Source organism: Primulina tabacum, chromosome 13 (genome assembly GCF_025594145.1).
Source record: "Primulina tabacum isolate GXHZ01 chromosome 13, ASM2559414v2, whole genome shotgun sequence".
NCBI classification, from domain to species: Eukaryota; Viridiplantae; Streptophyta; class Magnoliopsida; order Lamiales; family Gesneriaceae; genus Primulina; species Primulina tabacum.
Genome location: NC_134562.1, coordinates 1,485,557 through 1,512,266, shown reverse-complemented (window position 1 = coordinate 1,512,266; position 26,710 = coordinate 1,485,557). Strand labels below are relative to the sequence as shown.

The 26,710-nt window shown below is 36.2% G+C and overlaps 2 long non-coding RNA genes and 1 pseudogene across 2 annotated transcripts; 2 read left to right on the top strand and 1 right to left on the bottom strand.

Moving 5' to 3' along the window:
* The first annotated feature begins 17,158 nt into the window (after positions 1–17,158).
* LOC142523121 (uncharacterized) lies at positions 17,159–19,155 on the top strand (annotated as a pseudogene).
* A 2,441-nt stretch (positions 19,156–21,596) lies between these two features.
* Positions 21,597–25,229, top strand: LOC142523455 (uncharacterized). The gene is made up of 4 exons (XR_012814668.1): positions 21,597–22,923; positions 23,079–23,127; positions 23,914–23,987; positions 25,147–25,229. It is a non-coding gene; the product is annotated as an uncharacterized LOC142523455 (long non-coding RNA).
* Positions 24,885–26,281, bottom strand: LOC142523456 (uncharacterized). Its single transcript, XR_012814669.1, has 2 exons — positions 26,057–26,281; positions 24,885–25,956 (listed from the first exon to the last, which is right to left on the bottom strand). It is a non-coding gene; the product is annotated as an uncharacterized LOC142523456 (long non-coding RNA).
* Positions 26,282–26,710: the final 429 nt, after the last annotated feature.

Here is a 26,710-nt window from a genome sequence, read left to right as displayed (position 1 = left end):
GTTGAGGGATTCGTTGGATCTCGCTTGGGACCACTGCTGCACATACTAACATGATTTCAAGCACTTAACTTCCATAACTTAGACGTATCAGTCATGCTCACCACCTGAAATGAGAATTTACTTATGACGTTCTAAATCACTCGGGATTTGACCTCGTTGTTTCATCGTACTAAATCATGACATCGAACCCCAAAACAATCTCTATATGAAGTGTGAAAATTTCCGAAACATGGAATACATAAACTTAAAAATAGTGGTTTAAAAAGTCATGGACGAGCGCCTAGGCGCTTGGCAGCTCTGCGCTGCAGCACTGCCTAACACCGCGGTGCCAGCCAGGCTGCAGGCTTAGCGCTGCGGCGCTAGACTTACACAGAACGGGCGCTACGGCGCTAATCCTGCGCACAACCAACCAAAATAACACATTTTTTATGCAATTTTAAAAGTCACGCTCAAGCGACTCGAACCGATGCAACGACACTCAACCTAGGATGCTATGGCAATGTTAAAAACTCACATAACGCCCCAAAACAACGACGCACCACAAATAATGCAACACAACCCGTGAACACGACCTTGACACCTAAGCTTTTCCTACGACTTCTAATGCAACCAAATGCCTATCGACATGAAACGAAGTAGCAAAAAAATCGAACCCACATCATGCTTAATATACCTATACGCAGCAGCGGTCATCCAACGGTCCCCAACGAAGCCTACAACAATAAACTTCACGAACATGTCAGAAACGCATTTTTCATAAAATCTCAGTTTGAGCAGTCCCACAAAAACGATCATAACTCACTCGTTTCTTATGCAAAAATTGCGAATTTACTGTCAAACCGAAGGTATCAAAAAGTACTAAGTTTTATATGTTCAAAACTTGTGTATCCCAGAACCATCGATAGTTACATAAGTATTGAATTATGTGTTCTTGTTGGGATAATCAAATTCAAGTAATTGAATTTGGTGTCTATAGTTTGATGAAGATCAAACAAACTGCTTATAAATGAGTTTATAATGTAATTCCATATGATGGAAGATGTGGAAGTTAGCTTAATATCCAATTTTATGAGGAGAGTGGAACTACCTATTTTGATGAAGGATTTCACAAAACTTGAGCTGCCAAAATGGACAATGAAATTTTTTATTTTCGAAATTTTCAATTTTCATATTATGAACGAGATTTATACAATTAATATATCGACACTGTCTGATCGTCGATTTGGATTTTAATGAGTTCACAATTATTTATTTAGTAAATTTAGAATATACTAATTAAATAATAATGTTAGTAATGGTGACTACGAATATATACAAAATTCACGTGGATTATTCAAGAGTTGTATAATCGATTAATTGATTGATTAAAAATTAATTGAAAAATTAAATAATTTATTAGTGGTGACTACGAATATGTACAAAATTCTCGTGGACTATTCAAGAGTGGTGTATAATTGATTAATTAATTGATTAACAATTAATTGAAAAATTAAATAATGATTTTTTATTTTTACATATATGTCTATACATATATATGTGTATTTGTATGTATGTACGTATGTATATATATATCATGTAATATCAAGATTTGACTTTAAATGATATATTGTATGGTCCAAAAATAAGACGACGTAATTCAACTGCATGCAAATATAGAGAAAATAAAAAATAGCTAATTAAATGATTTTAATTGCATAAATTAATTATGTTAGATATGTTTATATGGTTAAGATGTAGTTTTCTACTAGGATGCATGAAACAATGTTTTTAAAATTTATTCGAGATGCGATCGATGAAAGGGGACCGAGAGCTAAAAAAGAGAAAATATTTTATTAAATAATTATTTTTAATTATTTAAAATAAGTTTGATGCTATATGATATTTTTTTAAAAAAATGCTGTTTTGAAGTGATTTTATACGTTGAGTTGTAATTTTTAACGGTATTCGATTTTCGACTAAAATAGGAATCTTTCGAGAACTCGACTAATATTTTCACGAACATTCCAAAAAAAATATTTTAAATAATTTCTAATGGGCTTATTGGGCCTATTGTACTAGACTAATGGGCCAAAGCTTGCACACATGCTAATTAACAAATAAATAAGCTAAAAACCTTTCCCCAAACCCTCAAACCACACGCCCACCTCTCCACACACACACAAAAACTCTCCCTAGCAGCCACCACACATGCACACACAAAGCTTTGAAGGAGGAAAGTCACTTTTTTCTTGAAGAAAATCAGCAAGGGTCCTGCGTTCGTTGTTGTTCTTCGCATCTCAACTTATTTGTCATGCGTAATATACGCAAAGACACGCTATAAACTTCTTTTTCTCATCTATCACACCATATTACATGTTTGAATTACGTTTGCATGAAAAACATGTTTACCTTATGATTAATTTCGTTTTAATGCCTTGACATGTGAATAACTTACGATTTCATTATTCAAAACACATGATATTATTGCGTGAAGGGGATGCCATGTCAGGATATCTCTGTGGGACGTTTCTCCAACACAAATAGGGTCCCTAGGTGCTAAACAGAAGGCTGCACATGCATAAAAGAAGGCACAAACGAAAATATTGCATGAATGGATCACAAGGGTTCGGTTAAGGTGTTTTGCACTGAGGGCTTGGCTAGGGCTAGGGCTGAGCTGGGGCTTGGTGAGGTTCATGGTTAAGGGGCTGGAAGGGTCCTAGCCCTGCTAAGACCCGCGGCTGGTCGCTAGGGAAGAGTCCATGATCGCATGAACTCTTCCCAAGAAAATAAGATGCAGCCGCGAGGGGTGGCTGCATGGAGGGTTCAGGTTTGGGCAGGGTGGTCTAGACTAGGTCTCGGGGTGGTCTAGGGTTATTCCAGAAGGTTCGGTATCGGGAGAAGGCTTGGGCGAAGAGTCCTAGTCAAGGGAAAAGAGACCCCTATGCTTGTAGGGAACTTGCGCGGCTCGTGTGCATCGTGCAGGGGGCTGCAGCGGGTTAGGTTGGGTCCAATGGGTCCATTAAGGTTCTTAGGTGGGCTAGTCAGGGGTTGGCTCAAGGTGGCTCGGGTGTGGCTCGACTAAATGGTGAGATGCCTCGAGTGTTGCGTGTTAGGGTTCGAATATGGGGTTTAAAAGGTTAGGGGGCTTGAACCGTGGGTCCACGGGGGTGTCTCATGGCTCACAAGGGTATTTTAGGCAATAAAATGTCTATGTTTAAAATTTGAGAATTTAATATTAAAGTTTAAATTAATTCGATATTAAAACGCTCTACGAATTAATAATTTAGAAATTAAATCAAAAGCCATGAAATTAAGCTAAATAAAAATATATAAAATTTCTTTTAAGCTTAAATAATTAATTGGGGTGGTATAGAGTCAACGAAAGTAAGAAAAATTCAAAATCGAGAAATTTTATGTATAGGATAAAACGGTCATTTTACACCTGAAAAATAGTCAACGTCCTGGCAGTGTCCTGAATTCTATAAATAATGATAATACGCTTATTTTAAATGTTTATGAAATTTTATGATGAAACGAAAATGCTAAAAGATATGTTGCATGCTTGGTTGACGATTTAAGATTTACGATATTACGTTTTGAATTGACTTATTTTGAATTTTCAAATAGTAGTTGGTTGTTATATTTTTAAATGATGCAAGGTTGTTTTAAAAATGTATATATGTATAGATGTATTTTCGGCCGAAATAATAGAAAATAAAATAAAATTTCTAGTACTTTTTAAGAAAAACGATTAGTGGACGTTTCAATTGATATCAGAGCAATGTTCCTGCGAAGGTTTGTGCCACCTTCGTTGATGGGAAGCTCAGTCGTCAGGCCTCAAATATGTACTTTTAATTGTTTTAAATGATTTTTATGATGATACATGCATAATTACATGAATTATATGTTTACGTTACATGTTTTTTTAGCTTTTTGAGACTATATGTTTTATATGCTTAAAGTTGCTCAAAAATGAGTTAGTATATGCTGCATGATTAGAAAATTTAGATTTGAATGCATGTTGGTTACGTTAGAAATTTGGAAAATATTCAAATATAATGCCTCCTAGACACACACCTAGTACTGATAGGAAAGCTGAGAATGTTGAGGATCGTCATATGAATGCACCCCCACCTCCTAATGGGGATGCTGCTGTTCGTGCACTAGAGGGCATGGCACGCTTTTTGAGCAGTAGTTTCAGCATTCTCCAAGGCCACAACATGATGTATATGATCAGTTCCGGAGGCTAGGTCCGAAGGAATTTTTTGGCACCACTGACCCATTTCCTGCTGAGGGTTGGATTCGATCACTTGAAATGCACTTTCGCTATCTGAATATGGGAGATGCTGACCACGTGAGCTGTGCTACTTATATGTTTAGAGATGATGCTTCCCTTTGGTGGGAAGGAGCGGAGCATGTGATTGAGTTGGATACAAGGGTTAGACTCAAGGAAATATTCTATGAGATATACTTCACTGCTGACGTCCGAGGACGCTTGAAGAGAGAGTTCACGAGTCTACGCCAGGGGCACACGACAGTGGTCGAGTTTGTGAGGAAGTTTGATAGGGGTTGTCACTTTGTGCCCCTCATTGCTAGGGATGCTGCTAAGAAACTTAGGCACTTTCTGGATGGCCTACAACCTACTATACGCCGTGATGTGATGATGATGATGATGCGACCAATGGATTATGCAGCTGCCACTGCATATGCATTCCAAGCCGAGCAAGCCTTGAAAGATATTGATTTTGAGATCCAGCAACACCAGCAGAATTCTTAGCCGAATATGAAGCTGTATATGGGACTTTCTAGACCTCAAGGGCAGCAAAAGCCCCAAGGGCAAGTGAAGAAGCCCGAACCACCAAAATCACAACAACCTGGAGCACTGAAACCTCCAGAGAGACCACTATGCAAAGAGTGCAATCGCCTAAATTTTGGCAAGTGCATGTGGAGGATATACAAGTGATTCATATATAAGCAGGAATGACATAAAGCAGCTGATTGCCTAAAGAAGAAAGCACCAACTATGGGAAGAGCTTGTGTTGAGCATGTTGAGGAAGCTGAGGAAGAGTCAGACATGACCCTAATCACCGGTAACCTAGTTATTTAATGTTTTTATATTGTCTTTATTGCATGAAATGTTAAATTGGTTATTAGAAATGATTTGGGATTAAGAATAACCTAGTGATAATTAGGTTGCATGCTCTATCATAGTTGGAATTAAGATATGACAATGGAAACCATAGAAATTGGACTTAAATTTTGAGCCTTAATTATGTAAGGTAGGTATTAAATTCTAAATAAAATTTTTAAGGCTTAAAATTGAGAAAAATCAAAACTTTGGGCAATATTGATATTTCCGAGAACTATAATGGACTAAATTGCAATTAACCGAAATTTAGGGACTAAATTGTGATTTCCGAAACTTTTGGGGCTAAAATGCAAATTTCCGAAAATTTAAGGACCAAAAACGCAATTTTCGAAAATTTAAGGACCAAAAATGAAATTTCCGAAAATATAAGGACCAAAAACCGCAATTTTCGAAATCTAAGGGGCCAAATTCGTAATTTTCGAAAATCTTGGGAACTAAAATGTATATTTCGAAAGAATGGAAGGGTTAAAATGCAATTTTTCCAGAAATACTAGGGTCCAAGCACGTGATCTTCATAAATTTTTGGGAAAATAATGATAGAAATTCCTTAAGGTTCAACATAAATAGATTTAAAAGTGTTTTCGTCCAAGGAAAGATATTCATTCTAGGTATAGCTATCTATGCCATTGCTGGATTCAGGAGCAACACACTCTTTCATATCAGAAACTTTCGTCAAGCGACTGAATATTATACCTGAGGATATGGGATTGTGTTTCAAAGTTTCTATTTCTTTCGGTGATGAAATAGTCACTACGAGCATTGTGAAAAATCTTGAGCTTCGTTTGCAAAAATATGTGGTTCGGACAGATCTTATCGTACTCCCTATGCCTGAGTTTGAAATCATACTTGGAATGGATTGGTTATCATTTAATGGAGCTTCGATATATTTTTGGCGAAGATCAGTGTCTATACGACCGCTTAGTGGGAAATCTTTTGTCTTTGAGGCGGCGAGGAACAACCAAATGCCACACATTATCTCTTGTTTGTGTGCGATGAAACTTATGAGACGAGGATGCCAAGCTTTTCTAGCATGTGTCACTACAGCACATGCCTCTATCAGTCAGAAGTTAGAGGATGTTGAGATCGTCAGAGACTTTTCTAGTGTCTTTCCTGAGGACGTTTCTGGCATTCCACCTGATCGTAAGGTGAAATTTTCTATCAAATTGATGTCGGGCACTGTACCCATTTCTAAAGCACCCTATCGTCTAGCACATGCCGAAATGAAAGATCTAAAAGATCAAAATCAAGAATTGTTTGACAAAGGTTTTATTCGCCCTAGTTTTTCTCCGTTGGGCGCACCGCTGTTGTTTGTGAAGAAGAAGATGATAGCATGCGACTCTGTATTGATTATCGAGAGCTGAATAGGGTAACCATCAAGAATAAGTACCCCTTATCGAGAATTGAAGACTTATTTGATCAATTACAAGGAGCATCGATATTCTCGAAGATAGATCTTCGTTTGGGATACCATCAGTTGAAAGTGAAGGAGTAAGATATTCATAAGACTGCTTTTAGGACTCGTTATAGGCATTATGATTTTATGGTCATACCATTTGGGTTGACCAATGCGCCAGCGATTTTCATGGATCTCATGAATCGCGTATTTCAGCCGTATCTTGATCAATTTGTTATAGTCTTCATCGATGATATTTTGATCTATTCGAAGAGTAAAGAGGAGCATAGTCATCATTTGAGGACAACACTGCAAGTATTGCAAGATAGGAAATTATATGAAAAGTTCAGTAAGTGTGAGTTTTGGCTTGAGAGGGTGACGTTCTTAGGCCACATCATTTCTAGAGATGGAATGGAGGTTGATCCAAGCAAAGTGGAAACAGTGAAATAATGGCCTATACCGAAGAGCGTAACCAAGATCTGTAGTTTCTTGAGATTAGCCGGCTATTATCGAAAGTTTATTTAAGGATTCTCAGCTATAGCAATACCCATGACCGCCTTGACGATGAAGAATGCAAAGTTTATATGGGGATTCGAGTGCCAAGAGAGTTTTGACAAGTTGAATCAAGCTTTGATTTCAACGCCAGTCTTATCAATACCATCAGGGCAAGGAGAGTATGTACTTTACACCGATGCTTCGAGACTTGATTTGGGTGCAGTTCTGATACAAAACGACCGAGTTATAGCCTATGCGTCTAGATAGTTGAAAGTCCACGAGAAAAATTATTCCACTCATGATCTGGAGCTTGCAGTAGTGGTATTTGCTTTGAAGATTTGGAGACATTACTTATATGGGGAGAACTGCAAGATTTTCACCGACCATAAAAGTTTGAAATACTTTTTCACAAAAAAATAGTTGAATATGAGGCAACGAAAATGGCTAGAGTTGGTAAAAGACTACGATTGTGATATTAGCTACAATCCGGGAAAAGCCAATGTAGTAGCGGACGCATTGAGTAGGAAGACAACGGTTATTACTAAATTATCACTTCAGAGACCTCCGCAGTCCGAGATACATCAATTTGAGCTTACAATGTATGCTAGGGGCGAGGCCCCTAATCTTGCCACCATGACAGTACAGTCGACTTTGAGAGATAGAATCCGCGAGAGACAGTTTTCTGATGAGCAATTGCAAAAGTGGAGAGTGAGAGATGAAGCCAAAGGCCGGAAACTGTATTCTGAGGTGGATGGTATAGTTCATTATCGAGACCTACTATGGGTTCCTAGTGGCGACTCTTTGAGGGAGGCCATTATGAAGGAAGCCCATGACACGCCATATTCCATTCATCCTGGAAGTACGAAGATGTACAAGGATCTTCAACTATTGTATTGGTGGCAAGGTATGAAGCGAGACATCCTGCGTTTTGTATCCGAGTGTTTGACATGCCAGCATGTTAAAACCGAGCATCAGAGGCCAGCGGGAAAACTTAAGCCACTTCCTATTCCCGAGTGGAAATGGGAAAATATTATCATGTATTTCGTTGTGAGATTACCAAGGACTATCAAGATGTTTAATGCAATATGGGTGATAGTGGATCGTCTTACAAAGTCAGCGCATTTTCTACCTATTAAGACGACATTCACCATGACACAGTATGCCGAGTTATATATTCGAGAGATAGTTCGTCTTCATGGTATTCCCATAACTATTATTTCTGACACAGATCCGAGATTTACCTCATCTTTCTTGAAGAGTCTGCATGCAACGAAGAAGACTAAATTATTATTCAGTACAACATTCCATCCTCAAACCGATGGTCAGTCCGAAAGAGTGATTCAAATTTTGAAGGATTTATTTCGAGCTTGTGTCATTGATTTTCAAGGAAGTTGGGACCCGAAGTTGCCACTAGTAGAGTTTACCTACAATAATAGCTATCAATCATCAATAGGAATGGCTCCTTATGAGGCACTATATGGGAGGAATTGTAGATCACCCATACATTGGGACGAGGTTGGTGAAAGAGGAGAATTTGGTCCGGACTTGATAAAGCAAACAGCAGAACTAGTAGTCAAAATCCGCGATGGAATGAAGACTGCACAAAGCCGACAGAAGAGTTATGCCAACAAGCGTCGAAGAGAGCTAGAGTTTGCAGTAGGAGACCACGTGTTTGTGAAAATAGCACCTATGAAGGGTGTTATGCGATTTGGCAAGAAAGGAAAACTTAGTCCAAGATTCATAGGGCCATTTGAAATTTTGGAGAAGATAGGAACACTAGCCTATAGAGTGGAGTTGTCACCGATGCTATCTGGAGTACACAATGTGTTCCACATCTCGAAGCACATGTCAAATCCTTCACATGTACTAAATCATAAACATCTGCAATTGACTCCAAACATGGCTTATGAGGAAAGACCCATACAAATCTTGGCTAGGCAAGAAAGAAGACTTCGGAACAAAGTTATACCAATAATCAAGGTTAAGTGGCTAAATCACTCGGAGGAGAAGCTACTTGAGAAACCGAGAGAGACATGAGGAGCCGCTACCCGGAATTATTCGGTAAGATCTAATTACAAGGACACAATTTTATATAAGGGGAGAGGAATTGGAAGGTCCAAAAATAAGATGACGTAATCAACTGCATGCAAATCTAGGGGAAATTGAAAATACTAATAAAATGACTTTAACTGCATAAATTAATTATGTTAGATATGTTTATATGGTTAAGATGTATTTTTCTACTAGGATGCATGAAACTATGTTTTTAAAGGTTATTCGAGATGCGATCGAGGAACGGGGACCGATGGGTGAAAAAAGGCAAATATTTTTATTAAATAATTATTTTTAATTATTTAAAATAAGGTTGATGTTATATGATATTTTTTTTAAAATGATGTTTTGAGGTGATTTTATACGCCGAATTGTAAATTTTAACGGTATTCGATTTTCGACTAAAATAGGAATCTTTTGAGAACTCGGTTAATATTTTCACGAATTTTTCTAAACAAAATATTTTAAATAATTGATAATAATATACTAATGAGCTCAAACTTGCACACATGCTAATTAACAAATAAATAAGCTAAAAACCTTTCCCCAAACCCTCAAACCACACAGCCACCTCTCCACACACACACAAACTCTCGCTCGCAGCCACCACACACACACACACGAAGCTTTGATGGAGGAAAGTCACGTTTTTCTTGAAGAAAATCAGCAAGGGTCCTCCGTTCATCGTCGTGCTTCGCATCTCAACGTATTTGTCGTGCGTAATATACGCAAAGGCATGCCATAAACTTCTTTTTCTCATCTATCACACCATATTACGTGTTTGAATTACATTTGCATGAAAAACATGTTTACCTTATGATTAATTTCGTTTTAATGCCTTGACATGTGAATAACTTATGATTTCATGATTCAAAACAAACGATATTATTGCGTGAAGGGGGTGCCATGTGAGGATTTCTCTGAAGGACGTTTCTCCAACACAAATAGGGTCCCTAGGTGCTAAACCGAATGCTGCATACGCATAAGAGAAGGCACGAATGAAAATATTGCATGAATGGCTCACAAGGGTTCAGTTAAAGAGTTTTGCACTGAAGGCTTGGCCAGGGCTGGGCTCGGTGAGGGTCATGGTTAAGGGGCTGGAAGGGTCCTAGCCCTGATTGGACCCGCGGCTGGTCGCTAGTAAAGAGTCCTTGATCGCATGGATTCTTCCCAAGCAAATAAGGTGCAGCCACATGACAATGAAAATGAGAAAATAGTTGGTGATATTGAAAGATTGTATTGGAAATTGATTTGTACTTAAAAATTATGCTGAACCGCAACAGAAAAGTGACACTTGTTACGGTTTTTAGCATAATTATCTGAGTATTAGTCCAAATGAAATTAGACCAACTGCATTGTAATAACGATTAGGAGTTAAGGGCCCCCTTTGTATGGTATCAGAGCGACTCCACATGAGTTTGGTATGGTGGGGCAAACCTCAGCGAGGACGCTGAGTCCCGAAAGGCGGGGTGAGAGGGCCTTTAGGCGAAATCCCACATCACTAAATAACGGGAGAGATATTGGGCATTTAAATGAGCGTGTAGCAACCCCTTGTGACGTATTTTAAACCCGTGAGGCCTCGGGTCAAAGCGGACAATATCACAAGTGGGCTGGGCCGTGACATATCAGGCCTGGGAAGGGTGGTCCAGACTAGGTCCCAGGTGGTCCAGGGTTAGTCCAGAAGGTTCGGGCTCGGGAGACGGCTTGGACGAAGAGTCCTAGTCAAGGGAAAATAGACCTATGCTTTTATGGAACTCGGGCTGCTTGTGTGCATCGCGCAGGGGGCTGCAACGGGTTAGGTTGGATCCAATGGGTCTAGTAGATTTCCTAGGTGGGCTGGTGAGGGGTTGGCTCCAGGTGGCTCGGGTGTGGCTCGACTAAAGGATGAGATGGCTCGAGTGTTGCGTGTTAGGGTTCGAATATGGGGTTTAAAAGGTTAGGGCTTGAACCGTGGGTCCTCGGGGTTGGCTCATGGCCCACAAGGGTATTTTAGGCAATAAAAAGTCTATGTTTAAAATTTGGGAATTTAATATTAAAGTTTGAATTACTTCGGGATTAAAACGCTCTACAAATTGATAATTATGAAATTAAATCAAAAGTTGTGAAATTAAGCTAAATAAAAATATAATAAATTTTATTTAAGCTTAAATAATTAATTGGGATGGTCTAGAGTCAACGAAAGTAAGAAAAAGTCAAAATCGAGAAATTTTACGTCTAAGGATAAAACGATCATTTTACACCTGAAAAATAGTAAACATCCTGGCAGTGCCCTGATTGCTGTAAATAATGATAATATGCTTATTTTAAATGTATGAAATTTTATGATAAAACGATAATTCTAAAAAAAATGTTGCATGCTTGGTTTAAAATAAAAATGATTTATGTTGCTTTAATTTTTTTAAGTGATGAGAATACGAAAAGTTGAAGGAGGTGAAGTGATAGTGACTGATACGATGATTATGATGATATGTAAGGTCAAGGCTCAATTGACGGGTGAGAGTGTGCTAATGTCCCCGCCGCCCAGTATTGTGGTTACACGTAGATGGATCTATCGACCTTCAGCTGATACGAAAGTCACAATTAACGATCTGAATTCAATAAAATGAAAACGTATATGTATATGATGAAAATGAGAATGTATATGATGAAAGGAGAATTTTTTATGTTTATGCATGTTTATGAAATGTTATTTTATGTAAAAGTATTTTCATTGTTGCATGTGATTGTATATGTATTACTCGCTATTATGGTAATGGTTTGCTGAGTCAATAGACTCACTAGGTAAGATCAATGTAGGTAAGCTTGATGTTAATGTTGTTGAAGGACTTGATGGTTGATGTTGCTGGACTGAAGGTGAACATAATCCGAGGACCAGCGCTAGTTCTCCGCAAAATTAGATTAAGTTTATGATTTAAGTTTACGTTAAAGATTTTTACAACTTATGATGATTTTGATAGGTTTTTGAGAGGCCGTTAGAGTTAAGTTTATTTTGAAATATTGTTAGTTTATGTTGTTGACGATTTACGATATTACGTTTTGAATTGAGTTCTTTTGAATTTTCAAATAGTAGTTGGTTATTCTATTTTTAAATAGTGCAAGGTTATTTTAAAAATATATATATGTATGGATGTATTTTCGGCCGAAATAATATAAAAGAAAAAAAAATTCTAGTACTTTTTAAGAAAAACAAGTAGTGAACATTTACAACATGCTTAATTAATGAAAGTAAAAGACTTTTAGTGGGATATTTTTTATTATAAATCCTAACTAATGTGGGATTTCTATGTGATATAGAATCAAAGTCAATAAATATTTATATGAAATAAGATTTTTTTTGCACCACCAAGATTTTTCTTCATCTCCTCCCTCAAGAAAAATTTCGGCAATTACAATTTTTCACATAGAAATTTCGGCCACTTCCACGACTGCATCACCGTCGATTTCTGAAATTCTGGTAATACAATCTCGACCGAAATTTTGTTTAGATTTCTAATGCAATCTATACGAAGAAATCAATCTCTGATCGGGAACCTCATTTGACTATCGAAGAAAGAGAAAGATCCGTTCGTATGGATTTATAAGAAAGATCAACTCTGCTAATCCCAGACTGATTTGATGTCCAACCTTAAATACCCAAATTTAAACATATCTAAACACCATATGAATGTATTAAATTATACGACGCCCAATGAATATTTTGAACCTCAAAACTAAAAATTTTAAACTTTCGTTGTGCCTTGGATGCGAGAAAACAATATTCCAATAAAAATAGGGCTGGGTTTATGCTTTGTCTGATTTTGGGATAATACAATGATCATCTCTTAATATGTTAACTAATGAGTCTTACATTTGTGAGACAGAACTTAGATCGTTTGATGAATATAAACTGAACACCCAAAAATTGGGACAGAATTGGAAAACAAAGGCAAAGTATATGGATATAATTAATAATTATCCCTTATTATAAAACTCATATCTGTAATCAATAGTAAGTATATCGGTTGTGAATTCGTGATACACAAAGCCCCCGGACCTATAAACAATAGCTCTTTTTATTTATATTTGAATAGGTGTATAGCAAATGTGATGGGGTATTTCGATGACATATAATTAATTTATGACTGATGGCACTGTTGCATAAAATTTTCCGTCAAATATTAAAAAAACATGTTTTTATTATGTGCAAATTAAATAGGTATTTTAGATTTTATTTTTTAAATATGTACAATTTTATTATGTGCAAATTAAAATTTATCCCTTATTTTTTATTATGTGCAAATTAAAATTTTCCATCAAATAGGTATTTTAAATATGTGCAAATTTCACGAATACTTTTTTACATCACTTGAAAATCTGACAAATTGAAATATAATTTTGATAATATCTTTTACATTAATGATAAAAATGATCATCAGACAAAACAATTAGAAAGAATATCTAATTTTTTACAAATCATATTTCAAGTCAGATAGATTAGTTCAGATGTTAATCATGCTAACTAGATGTTACTGTATATGTGTCATCCAACTCGATCTTGTAGTATTCAATTAGCATTGATAAATTCCGGACTAGTCTAGCCAGCTTGAAATATGGTTATAGAAAATTAAATTTTGTTTCTAACCGTTTTGACCGCTGGTTATTTTGATCATTGTTCTTTGATATATCATCAAGATAATTCATTTAGCCCGATTTCAAGTGGTACAAGGGTTATTCGTATAACTTTTATAAAAAGTAAAGGTCTAAAATATTTATTTAATTTTTTTAAAGAATTATAAATTATATCAGATTTGATTTTATTGTCACATGTTACGAGTATTGTCATATATATTGGATATGATTTCATTTTGATGCACGAGTATTGGTGGGATCACTTGATTAAATGTCAAACGAGCAATTATGAACACGAGTTGGGTGTACGCAGAAACATTAAATCATCGGTTCATAAAAATATGAGGTAATTATTTTTTTTAAGAAAAAAAGGTTTTTGCTAATTTTTATTTTATGAAGTCTTCACTTAAAATAGACTTGATTAATAATAGTAATAGATAACTACACAGAGATTTTTTTTTTTTTGGTGCTTTGATATCGTAAAAATTCAAATTTGGGCTTTGGTTTGGGACAAAAGATTAAATGCCAAAAAACTTAACTTACATGACCAAATGATTTTATAAGTTTGTCTATTTTGTGTTTGTTTGTTTTTTTTTCCGGAACACATTAACATTTTCAACATTACGTCTTCATGTCAGCATCTGACAAAGAACAATAGTTTTGTAAGACTGAAACTCAAATTTGAATACTAAATAAGATCAGAACACAAAATATACAAAGTTAGAATATCATTGTTTGGGATGTTGCCATGAATACTGATAATGATGTTGCCATGACTCCCACATGATGAAGTATATCTCTACTATTATATAATAGTTGAGCCCCTAATAAAAACCGCACTATGAGGACACCAATTTTCTTTCCGATTTTATCCTTTTAATTTTGTATATTATATTTTTTCTTAACCAATAATATTGTTGATGCGAACACGGGTGGTCAAGCTCCAAGGAAGGCATGGGATCTTTTAGAGTTGCCGGAGGGACCAATCACGACAGGACGGCTAAAAAAATTCAATGAAGCACTACAGGGAATCATGAGCAGTCAAGAAGGGCTTAGAGCGAGGAGCAAAATGCCGAATGGTTCTTGATGCATGAGAGTGAGTTTGGGAGTCAAAAGAACATCATTCAAGTGATAAATAATGAAGAAAAGTCGAAGACCTCGCGCCTGGGCGGACATAACTTACCGCCCGAGCACGCCTTACGTTTTATTAAAAAAAACTGGTCGAAGACTCTCCGCCCGGGCGGGAAGCTTTCGGCTTCGGGCGGATTAAATATCCGCCCGAGCGCGCCCTATTGCGAGAAAAAGCCGAAAGCTTCCCGCCCGAGCGGACACTGTTTCGAGAAAATATTTATTTCCTCGTTTAGAGTCCTAAATTGTTTGGTAACTAGATATTGTTATCTTTTGAGTTTGTAAACATGATTTGGACGAAAATTTACACACAATTCAGATTATTATTGATTGAATATCAAACTTTTGAGATTTTTCTCTCAACTTTCAAGGCTTTTGCTTTGTTCTTCAAATCAAACTTATCAAAGTTTTAACTTTGTGGCGTTTGTCGATCGTTCTTGCGCGGATTGTCAAGGACTTGTTCTTTGAAGGTTCGTCAAATTTCGTTTGTTTCTTTGTGATTATTTGTTGCTAAACTTGTCATAGTTTAGAGGTGAAAATCACGTACTGCTTGAATCAACATGTCGGGACAACACGAATTCCTTGTTCGTTATTAAATTGAGGGCGCGATTCATATTTAATCGTGTTTGCTTTTTATTCGTACGTGGATTCACATCATTTGGTATCAGAGCTTAGGTTCATTGAATTCAAGTAAGTATCTTTCGTTCTTAAATTTTCAGATCTGCAATTATCCTTTCGTTTGTTTGTCAGATCTGCTATCCTTTCGTTCCTTTTTCAGTACTATCTTTTAGTATATCGTTCTTCATCGGTTTCTGAAATTTTGGTGATTTTTTTTGTTGGGATTTTCGAGAATACTTAGCCTAGCAAAAAAAAAAGTACCAAAAATCCGAAAATTCACCATTATTTATTTTTGATATTTTGTTCTATTATATATTGTGAGTCATATTCAATTGTCTCTCACAATAAAAAAATATTTATCTTCAAATTTCATCTACGCAGTCCAAGTGAGTCGATCAGAATTGTTCACAAGTTGAACTTGATTGTTTAATATACAAATACTAAGCTAGCACACTTTCGAGAATACTATCAAACTAGAGTGAAATCACTTGAGTGCGAGTGAATTTTCTTTGGATTGACTAGTGAGTATTTGTTGTGAGCAAAAAAGTTAAGAAAGGAGAGACGAGCGAACTTTCTTTGGAGTGATCGTGAGCATTTGGGTGAGAAATATCTCTTGTTTTCTACTAACATTTTCTTGCGGGTACAAACCTGAAAGTAAAATGGAGAGGGAAGTAGGAGATAGTACGAACCAAGGGTTGTCTAAGACCCAAATGGAGGCGTTGTTTGGGCATTTTTGTCGAATGATGAGGGTTGAGTTGGAGCCATTACATGAGAGGATGAGTAGGCTTGAAGTTAGTACTAGTGGAGGTAAAACTAAGTCTAAAGATTTGGGTAGAGGAGAAGAAGAGGAAGAATATGATTTGGGAGGAGACGAGGAGAGCCAAAATGATAATTGGGGTAGGAATGGAAGAGGTAGAGGATTTGGTAGAGGAAAAAGAGAAGCTGAACGGGGTAGATATGATGGGAATAGGGAAGATGGTAACATGGGTAGTATTAAGATGAAAATTCCTTCGTTCCATGGGAAATCTGAACCGGAGGCATACTTAGAATGAAAAAAGAGGGTAGAGTTTGTGTTTGAATGTCACCACTACTCCGAACAAAAGAAGGTGAGGTTGGCGGTGGTGGAATTTCTAGACTATGCTCTCATTTGATGGGATCAATTAGTGACCACTAGGAGGAGGTATAATGAGAGACCCATTGAAACTTGGGATGAGATGAAGATGGTCATGAGGAAGAGGTTTGTACCCAATCACTACTATAGGGAGATGTTTAAGAGGCTCCAAATTTTGAGGCAAGGAATAAAGAGTGTTGAGGACTACTATAAAGAGATGGAAGTAGTCATGATTAGGGCAAATATTGAGAAGAATAGTGAGGCGACAATGGCACGTTTTCTTTGTGGTTTGAACAGGGAGATTCAAGATCAAGTGGAGCTTAGGCACTACTTGGATCTAGACGAGATGGTGCAAATGGCCATAAAATTGGAGCAACAACTCAAGAGGCGAGGAGTTGACCGCACCAATCAAACGGGGAGTTCGACATCTTCTAGGCGACCAAATATGGCAAAACGTGATGAAAATAAATTGGTGACCAAGCCCAAGATTGAGACCAAGCAAGAGACGCCTAAACAAGGAGTGCAAGGTAAATCCAAAACTCCTCTTAATCGTTCTAGAGATACTAAATGTTTTAGGTGTCAAGGGTTGGGTCATATTGCTAGCCAATGTCCTAATAAGAGGGTGATGATTTTGAATGACTATGGTGAGTATGAGTCTCAAAGTGAGGGTGATGACGAGGGTGATGATGATGAGATGCCTACGTTAGAGGATCCTGATGAGGTATATGGGGCAGTTGTAGGTGAAGCTCTAGTGACTAGGCGGATCATGAGTGCCCAAGCCAAGGAGGAGGAGACTAACCAAAGGGAAAACTTGTTCCATACTAGATGCTTTGTGAATAGCAAGGTTTGCATTCTTATCATAGATGGGGGAAGTTTCACCAATGTGGCTAGTAGTGAGATGGTAGAAAAGTTGGGTTTACCTACGTTAAAGCATCCTCGACCATATAGGTTTCAATGGTTGAATGATTGTGCGGAAGTGAAGGTGAACAAACAACTATTGGTGTCTTTTTCTATTGGGAAGTACATTGATGAGGTCTTATGTGATGTAGTGCCAATGCATGCTTGTCATATCTTGTTTGGTAGGCCGTGGCAATATGATAGACGAGTGACACATGATGAGTTCAAGAATAAGTATTCATTTTTATTGAAGAAAGAATCCATTGTATTACTTCCTTTATCCCCAAAGCAAGTGTTGGAGGACCAATTGAAAAAAAAAGAAGAGAGATGAGGCCGAAAAAAAAAGTGAACTAAAAAGTGAGGTGGCCTATGAAAATAAAAATGAAATGGCTGAAAAAAAGAGTGATCAAAAGAGTGAGATGGCCATACAAAAAAAAAAGAGAGGAAAGAAAATGAGAGAAAAGAAAATGAGGGGAAAGAGGCCAAAAAGAAAACTTATATGGCCCAAAAGAGTGAGTTGAAGCAATTGATGCACACACATGAACCACTGGTGTTAATTGTTTATAAGGAGATCCTCCTTAACACAAGTGATATAGCCGGGTCCCTTCTGCGCATTGTTGTTTCACTTTTGCAGGAATTTGAAGATATATTCCCGGAGGAGTTGCCTCAAGGCTTGCCGCCATTGAGGGGAATCGAACACCAAATCGATTTCGTGCCTGGGAGTGCATTGCCAAATCGTCCAGCCTATAGGAGCAATCCGGAGGAGACTAAGGAGCTTCAACGACAGGTAAGTGAGTTGTTAGATAGAGGTTTTGTGCGTGAGTCCATGTCACCTTGTGTTGTACCTGTTTTACTAGTCCCTAAGAAAGATGGCTCATGGCGTATGTGTGTGGATTGTAGGGCAATTAATAACATAACCATCAAGTATAGACATCTCATAACTAGGCTAGATGATATGTTAGATGAATTGCATGGTGCATGTATTTTTAGTAAATTGACTTGAAGAGTGGTTACCACCAAATTAGAATGAGAGAAGGTGATGAGTGGAAAACTGCTTTTAAAACCTAATACGGGTTATATGAGTGGATAGTCATGCCTTTTGGCTTAACTAACGCTCCTAGCACCTTTATGAGGTTAATGAACCATGTTTTGCGTGCATACATAGGGAAATTTGTTGTGGTTTACTTTGATGATATCCTAGTGTATAGCAAAAACTTGGATGAGCATGTTAACCACTTGAGACTTGTACTAATCACACTAAGGGCTGAAATTTTATATGCTAACTTAAAGAAATGTGATTTTTATACGAGCAAACTTCTCTTTTTTGGTTTTGTGGTAAGCTCACAGGGTATACAAGTGGATGAAGATAAGGTAAGTGCCATTCGAGATTGGCCAACGCCTACTACTGTTGGTCAAGTTCGAAGCTTTCATGGTCTTGCAAGCTTCTATAGGAGGTTTGTCAAGGATTTTAGCACATTGGTGGCGCCGATGACGACAGTGATGAAGAAGAACGTTCCATTCCATTGGGGCGAGGAGCAAGAGAAGTCTTTTAATATGATTAAGCATAAATTAATTAATTCTCCTTTACTTGTTTTACCTGATTTTACTAATACCTTTGAGATTGAATGTGATGCTTCAGGTGTAGGTATTGGTGGGGTGTTTATGCAAGGAGGACGGCCGGTGGCATACTTCAGTGAGAAGCTTAATGGAGCAGCGTTGAATTAACCAACATATGACAAGGAGCTCTATGCACTTGTGAGGACTCTTGAGACGTGGCAGCACTATGTGAGGCCTAGGGATTTTGTGATTCATACGGATCATGAATCCTTAAAGCATCTTAAGGGGTAACAGAAGTTGAACAAGAGACATGCCAAGTGGGTGGCGTTTGTGGAGACATTCCCCTACATGATCAAATACGAGCAAGGTAAGGAAAACGTAGTGGTCGATGCACTATCACGAAGGTATATACTTTTCTCTAACTTGGAGTCTAAAATTTTGGGGTTTGAGCATGTCAAGGAGTTGTATGTGCTAGATGAGGATTTTAAGAGTGTGTTTGAAACTTATATGCATGGTCCACATGAAAAATTCTACTTGCATAGTGGTTTCTTATTTAAAGAAGATAGGTTGTTCATCCCTAGATCATCCATTCGTGAATTAGTATTTAGGGAGGCACATGGGGGTGGTTTGATGGGACATTTTGGTGTGGTAAAACTTTAAGTGCATTGCATGAAAATTTTTATTGGCCACATATGAAACGTGATGTAGAGCGTGTGTGTGATATGTGCATAACTTGTAGACAAGCTAAGTCTAGGACGCAACCACATGGATTGTATACACCACTTCATGTCCTTAGTGAACCTTGGATTGACATATCTATGAACTTTGTTTTGGGGTTGCCTAGGACTAAGAAGGGGAGGGATGCGATATTTGCTGTTGTTGATAGATTTTCTAAGTTGGCACATTTTATTGCTTGTCACAAAACCGATGATGCATCTAACATTGCGGATCTGTTCTTTAAAGAAGTCATTTGGTTGCATGGCATGCCTAGGACTATTGTTTCTGATCTTGATGTTAAGTTTCTGAGTTATTTCTGGAAAACTTTATGGGCTAAACTTGGCACAAAATTGTTGTTTTCTACTACGTGTCATCCTCAAACGGATGGACAAACTGAAGTTGTTAATAGAACTTTAGGAACACTTTTGCGTGCTATTCTTAAAAAGAACTTAAAGAATTGGGAAGATTGTTTGCCTTTTGTTGAGTTTGCTTATAATCGTAGTGTGCATTCTACTACAAATTATTCGCCGTTTGAAATTGTGTATGGTTTTAATCCTTTAACTCCGTTGGATTTGATGTCTTTACCTGTGAGTGAAATATTAAATATGGATGGCAAGAAGAAGGCCGAATTTGTTAAGGGTTTGCATGAAAAGGTCAAGACCAACATAGAAAAGAAGAATGAGCGATACATAAAGCAAGCCAACAAGGGGAAGAAAAAGGTGGTGTTTGAAAAGGGTGATTGGTTGTGGCTACACTTGCGGAAGGAAAGGTTCCCCGAGAAAATACGTTCAAAGCTATTACCCAGGGGCGATGGACGATTTCAGTTCCTTGAAAGGATCAATGACAACGCCTACAAACTCGATCTACCAGGTGAGTATAACGTGAGTTCTACTTTTAATGTTAGTGATTTGTCGTTGTTTGATGTAGGTGATGAACAAGATTTGAGGACAAATCCTTTTCAAGAAGGGGAGGATGATGCGAACACGGGTGGTCAAGCTCCAAGGAAGGCATGGGATCCTTTAGAGTTGCCGGAGGGACCAATCACGAGAGGACGACTAAAGAAATTCAAGGAGGCACTACAAGGAATCATGAGCAGTCGAGAAGGGCTTACGAGCGATGAGCAAAATGCCGAATGGTTCTTGATGTATGGGAGTGAGTTTGGGAGTCAAAAGAACATCATTAAAGTGATAAATAATGAAGAAAAGTCGAAGACCTCGCGCCCGGGCGGACATAACTTACTGCTCGAGCGCGCCCTTACGTTTTATTAAAAAAATTGGTCGAAGACTCTCCGCCGGGCGGACATAAATATCCGCCCAAGCGCGCCCTATTGCGAGAAAAAGCCGAAAGCTTCCCGCCCGGGCGGACATAAATATTCGCCCGAGCGGACACTGTTTCGAGAAAATATTTATTTCCTAGTTTAGAGTCCTAAATTGTTTGGTAACTAGATATTGTTATCTTTTGAGTTTGTAAATATGATATGGACAAAAATTTACACACAATTCAGATTATTATTGATTGAATATCAAACTTTTGAGATTTTTCTCTCAACTTTCAAGGCTCTTGCTTTGTTCTTCAAATCAAACTTATCAAAGTTTTAACTTTGTGGCATTTGTCGATCATTCTTGCGCGGATTGTCAAGGGCTTGTTCTTTGAAGGTTCGTCAAATTTCGGTTGTTTCTTTGTGATTATTTGTTGCTAAACTTGTCATAGTTTAGAGGTGAAAATCACGTATTGCTTGAATCAAAAGATCGGAACAACACGAATTCCTTGTTCGTTATTAAATTGAGGGCGCGATTCATATTTAATCGTGTTTGCTTTTTATTCGTACGTGGATTCACATCAATTGTATTCACCGTCATAAGGAAACTGCTCACGTTTGCTCTCTTTTCTGCTCAACCCACGATTTCTTTTCCTAATTTCCACCACGCTCAGAGCAGATAAGTTTGTGATGCTAACGTTTTTCCTCTTTTCTACTCAGCTCACAATTTCTTCTCCAAATTTCCACCACGCTTGGATTTTGAAACAAGTTAGTTTGTGAATGTTTTCCTCAATGTCTCTCGTTGTTGTCGGTTTTGATTTAAGAATTATTTTACAGGCCAGATCGGGAAATAGGTGGTTGTAAATTTTTGTTTCTCTTCTTCTTCTTGGAACCAAATTGAATTCGAAAGAACACAAATTGAGTTTTGATAAGTCGAATTTTCTTTTGTAATATTTTTTTTCAAAAAATCATCTATATCGTTCATGGACGTTCATGCTTTTAATTTAGCAACGGGAAATATTTGTTAGATATTTTGTGCATTCGTGTCTCGATACAGTTCTGTTTTTTTTCCTCTTGATTTACTTATTTAAATTTATTGTACTTGTGATTTTGATATGAATGTCAAGATAAATTTTGCATCGAGAAGTTGTTCGTTTCCTTCTTTATGTCAACCAAAAACATGGCTTGATAAAGGTCCTCGATATTGACTCAATTTCCCTCAAACTGTTTGAAATAATGTCTCATTGAAAATCATTTCGAGAATGGTTGTTATAAATTATATTTTTACCAAAGGCCGCTCCAAAATCTGACATTTTCTTACCGTTGTTTGTCGTAACTTCTTCATTTCTCCGTGTTCAACTTTTGTGGAGCTTCGGAATTTTCAAAAACAGTAGTTGCGACATTTGAATATTGGTTAGAGTCTAATGTTTGGATTTTGTTGATTAATCTATGAAAAGAATATAATATTACACTTTGTCGTATGCTGCACTTATTAATATCAGGAGCATTACTTCCTGATTGTATGCTAAAAATTGGACCAATTCTTGGCATCCATTCTTTATTGTGATTGCCTCGTCAGTCTCATTGGTGTTATTGTCGGTTTTGTGAGTTCACTAACCACTCAAAAATTTGCACGTTTGGGGTGGAAGTCTTGGAAGAAGAGATGGTGTATTCTTACACGCACCTCTCTGGTTTTCTTCAAGAATGACCATGTTAGTACATGAACATCTCTGTTTCCCTTCTCTTTAATTTGCCTGTAAAATCGATTTAGCAAACTCGTTGTTTTATCTGCACAATGACTTTGCTGGAGCAGTTTCATATATTTAAAGTTCGTTAATATGTCATATGATATTGAAATGACTGAATATGACCAACTTCTCCTCCATTTACAGTGCACTTACACAGCGTGGTGGTGAAGTGAATTTGACTTTGGGCGGCATCGATGTCAATAATTCAGGAAGGTAAATGGTCTCTCTTTTCATGATGTTATGTCTATTTTTCTCTTGCAGCTTTCTAATTCCTCGATTTCTTGAGTTTGTATCATAAATCTATTAGCGTCAATATCACTGACACCCTACATTCTAATTGAAATCTTGTGTTTCTCGAATTCATCTAGGGAATTGAAACGTGGATTCTGAGACGATTATGTGTTTAATACATTCGAAGTAAGTTATCTCTTTGATTATATTATCAGTTCATACTAAGGTTTTAATGTGTGATTGTGTATTGGGAATTTTTTTTCTTGAAATTATGGGTTTCTTGAGAAATTTGGTTGCAAACTTGCACTGCAGGTGTTTGTATTATGTTCTTAAGACTTGCACTACAGGTGTTTGTATTATGTTCTTAAGTCAATTTAGTTGTCAAGAATTCCCTGCCTTATCGATTGAATGGACAAACAATCTTTTCCAACTCCTCTGTAACTGTATTCCTCAACCCTGATTCTTTAATTTTTGTAGTTTGACGCTCTCTAAATGGGGTCTCATTTTATTTTTGAACCGGAACATATCATTAAATTACAAGACTTCATCATTATGCAGTGAGAACTCTAAATTTAAATGGACATAACCAAATTATTCCGGTTAGAAAAACCAGCAACACCCATTTAGCATACACAAACCAAATCCAAATAAAACGGATCTAAGTCCGTACAATTTTACCCGAGGGGAAAAAGTCCCTGCTCCATAGTCTGTCTTGAACTTAGTTTGAGATTTATGACTTCATTCATCTTTGAGTCCTTGAACAAGAAGACTTGGTGAAGCAACCTTAGTTTAATTTGCTAGAACAAACAATGAGAAGGATTGACACCACTATGTGGTATTGCTAATTACTCACGTGTTCATATGTCATATATACAAACATATATATAGCATATTTAAGTTTAGCAGATTCATGGAAATAATTTTATAGTTTAAGTTCTTATTGTGTCTTTGTTAATGCTCTTCCATTTGCAGGCTGTTGCTGGAATGGATGCAGATGGTAGGCAAATTGTGACACGGGCAAATTCTGAAGCAGCTAATTATGAGAGGTTTGACTTTTTTTCCTCAATATTTCCCGTTATTATTGGTTTCAATTTACGAATTATTTTACGAGACAGACCGGTAATAGATGGTTGTAAAATTGTGCTTCTCTTATTCTTTTGGAACCAAATTGAATCCGATAAAACACGAATTCAGTTTTTGATATGTCTGAATTCGACAGTACAAAATTAGGACGAAAGGCAACAAAGCGAAAGGTTTGATTTATCAAAAATTCACGAAAAATTGTTTCTTATTTTGCCCAATTCACACGATTTTTCATTTTCACCTTTTATTTATTGAAAGTTATCAGTTTAAACTAAAAACATCTAATTGTTCTATTATGTATTAATAAATAACCATAAAAGAAGCGCAGGAGAGAAAAAACTTATGCGACGACACATAAAGTTAATGGTTATCTACTCACTTTTTTATTTCCTTTATTGTTATTAATTTTGTTTTGCAAAAGAAGCGTAGATTTAAGGCTTCCTTGCAATTCATCCATTTTGATGTTGTGCAAGGTTCTTTGTTGTATAATAATGATTTTTGATGTTACGCAAAGTTTGCACCAGTTGACACAAAAATAATTGAATTAAATAAAAATAAATGAGAAGTTGTAGAGTCGTCGTTCCCTTTGAAATTTAACAAAATTAAAAAAAAACAAGCTTGAAACAAGTTCTAAATAATATATTAATTATCTTTTTGGTATTCAAGTAATTTCGTTAAATAATGTAAATTTTTTATTCTTTTCACTTTGGAAATGGGATACGGGCTTAAACATTAACACACTTAAAATTTTTATTCCTTTGTGATTTGCATAATTTTGGTTTGGATTCATAACTCAATGTTCTCGGATGCCTTCTCAATATTTGAATGTAATATTCAACAAAAAAAAAAAAATACTACACTTGGTGTTTTGTCTTGAGGTATGAGATGCCTGAGCTTTTTCTTTTACAAAATGATAGACAACTACGACCCTCATTTAATTTTAAACTAATTTTATCAAATTTTGATTTGGATCTAGAGTATAATGTTGTCATTATGTATTTTTTATTTATTTAAGCTTCCGAAATAAGGTTGTTAATCTTTACTTCTTATTTTTGGTGATATACTGCTATAACTGAGGTATATATTTAGCTAATCAATACTAATGGTTGTATTGTATGTAAGGTGCGCATTTTTTCAAGTCGAAGGTTCCTTCTTACAAAGAGGTATTGTATCTGTATGTTTTTCTTCTTTTGCTTTCACTTTGGTGTTTTAATTTGTGTATATTGTTTGAAATGTGTAGCACACGGCATCTGTGTATCATTTGGGACACAATTTTCATGTTACTTCCCAATGTTGTTTTCGCTGCTGATATTCTCATGTTGTAACAAAATAATGTATGGTATTATGATGATATAATATTTGAGACTTATTGTATTTTACATTTTATATAAAAAAATTTATTTTGAAAAAAAAAATTATTTGTATGAGACACTAATCTCTCATCCCAAATCTTATTCATGTTTCCACAATAGTTTATCCAATTAAAACATGTTACCATCTTCTGCCATCAACTTTCTTCAATGTATATCGATGTAATGCTGGTATATTCATGTTTAAGGTAAATCTGTTATTGCATTGCTTGAATTATTGAAACTAAAACATGTCATAAATAAACGTTTCTAAAATCCTTAAATAGAAAAATTAAAGTAAGGTTTTTCAAAAAAATTTCAAAAAATAATCATTATGAGTAGAAACAACGATTGAAATCAAAGATTTTTTTCATTTAAGGATTTTAGAAACATTTATTTAAGGATTTTAGAAACGTTTATTTATTTATCGTGTATTTAGCGAAATCTTTGTAGTAGTTTACATTTTTTTGTGTCATTGCATATTTTAGAAATTTTGTTCTGTTTCTGGACCCTTACCACCTGGTCAACCTTCCCAAATGGAGTGGTCTACTGCCCAAGCCAGAACTTACAGGTACTCCAAGATCTTATTCATGAGTTTGAAAGAAACTAGCAAATGAATATGCAATGCATCAAATATTTATCAAGAACTATACTTGAAACGGTGTTCACGTGAGGAACATGACATCAAATGCAACTTGTCCAAACCCTTCGGGTTCTTTCCATTACGGGAAAATAAACGTTTCTAAAATGTTTATTTATTTACCGTGTATTTAGCGAAATCTTTGCAGTAGTTTACATTTTGTTCTGTCATATCGATTATTTATAGCACGCTTTAATAGATTGTTTTATTTATTTTGTATGTTTAGGTTGAACTATAGTATGATTCGATAAAAGGAATATTTTCTTATTACTCTTGATCATAAAGGGTTTAGCTTATGCATAAAATGCTTAAGGATATCTACAACTTGAATATTTATTTCAATTTATTAGGTGAATGTAGAACACAAATTTAAGTTTTTATATTCAATAAATTTTAGTTTAATGCTATTCTCATATTTTTTAGACAATTTTTTGACTATTTGTTTATTTCTTTTACATTAAAATTAATCATTATTTCACATGATCTGATATTACTGCTTCAAAATAATATTATTTTTTAAAATCAACACATATATCATGTGAGGTAACAAATTGAGTTTTGCATATTTATTTAAGCTTTCTAATCTCTTGCTTTTCATGGATCAAGTACAAAATTTTTTATTGTCATGATGTTGTAAAATCACGAATGTTTAATAAATTAACCTCATATATTCATGACACACGCAACGCGTGTGCTT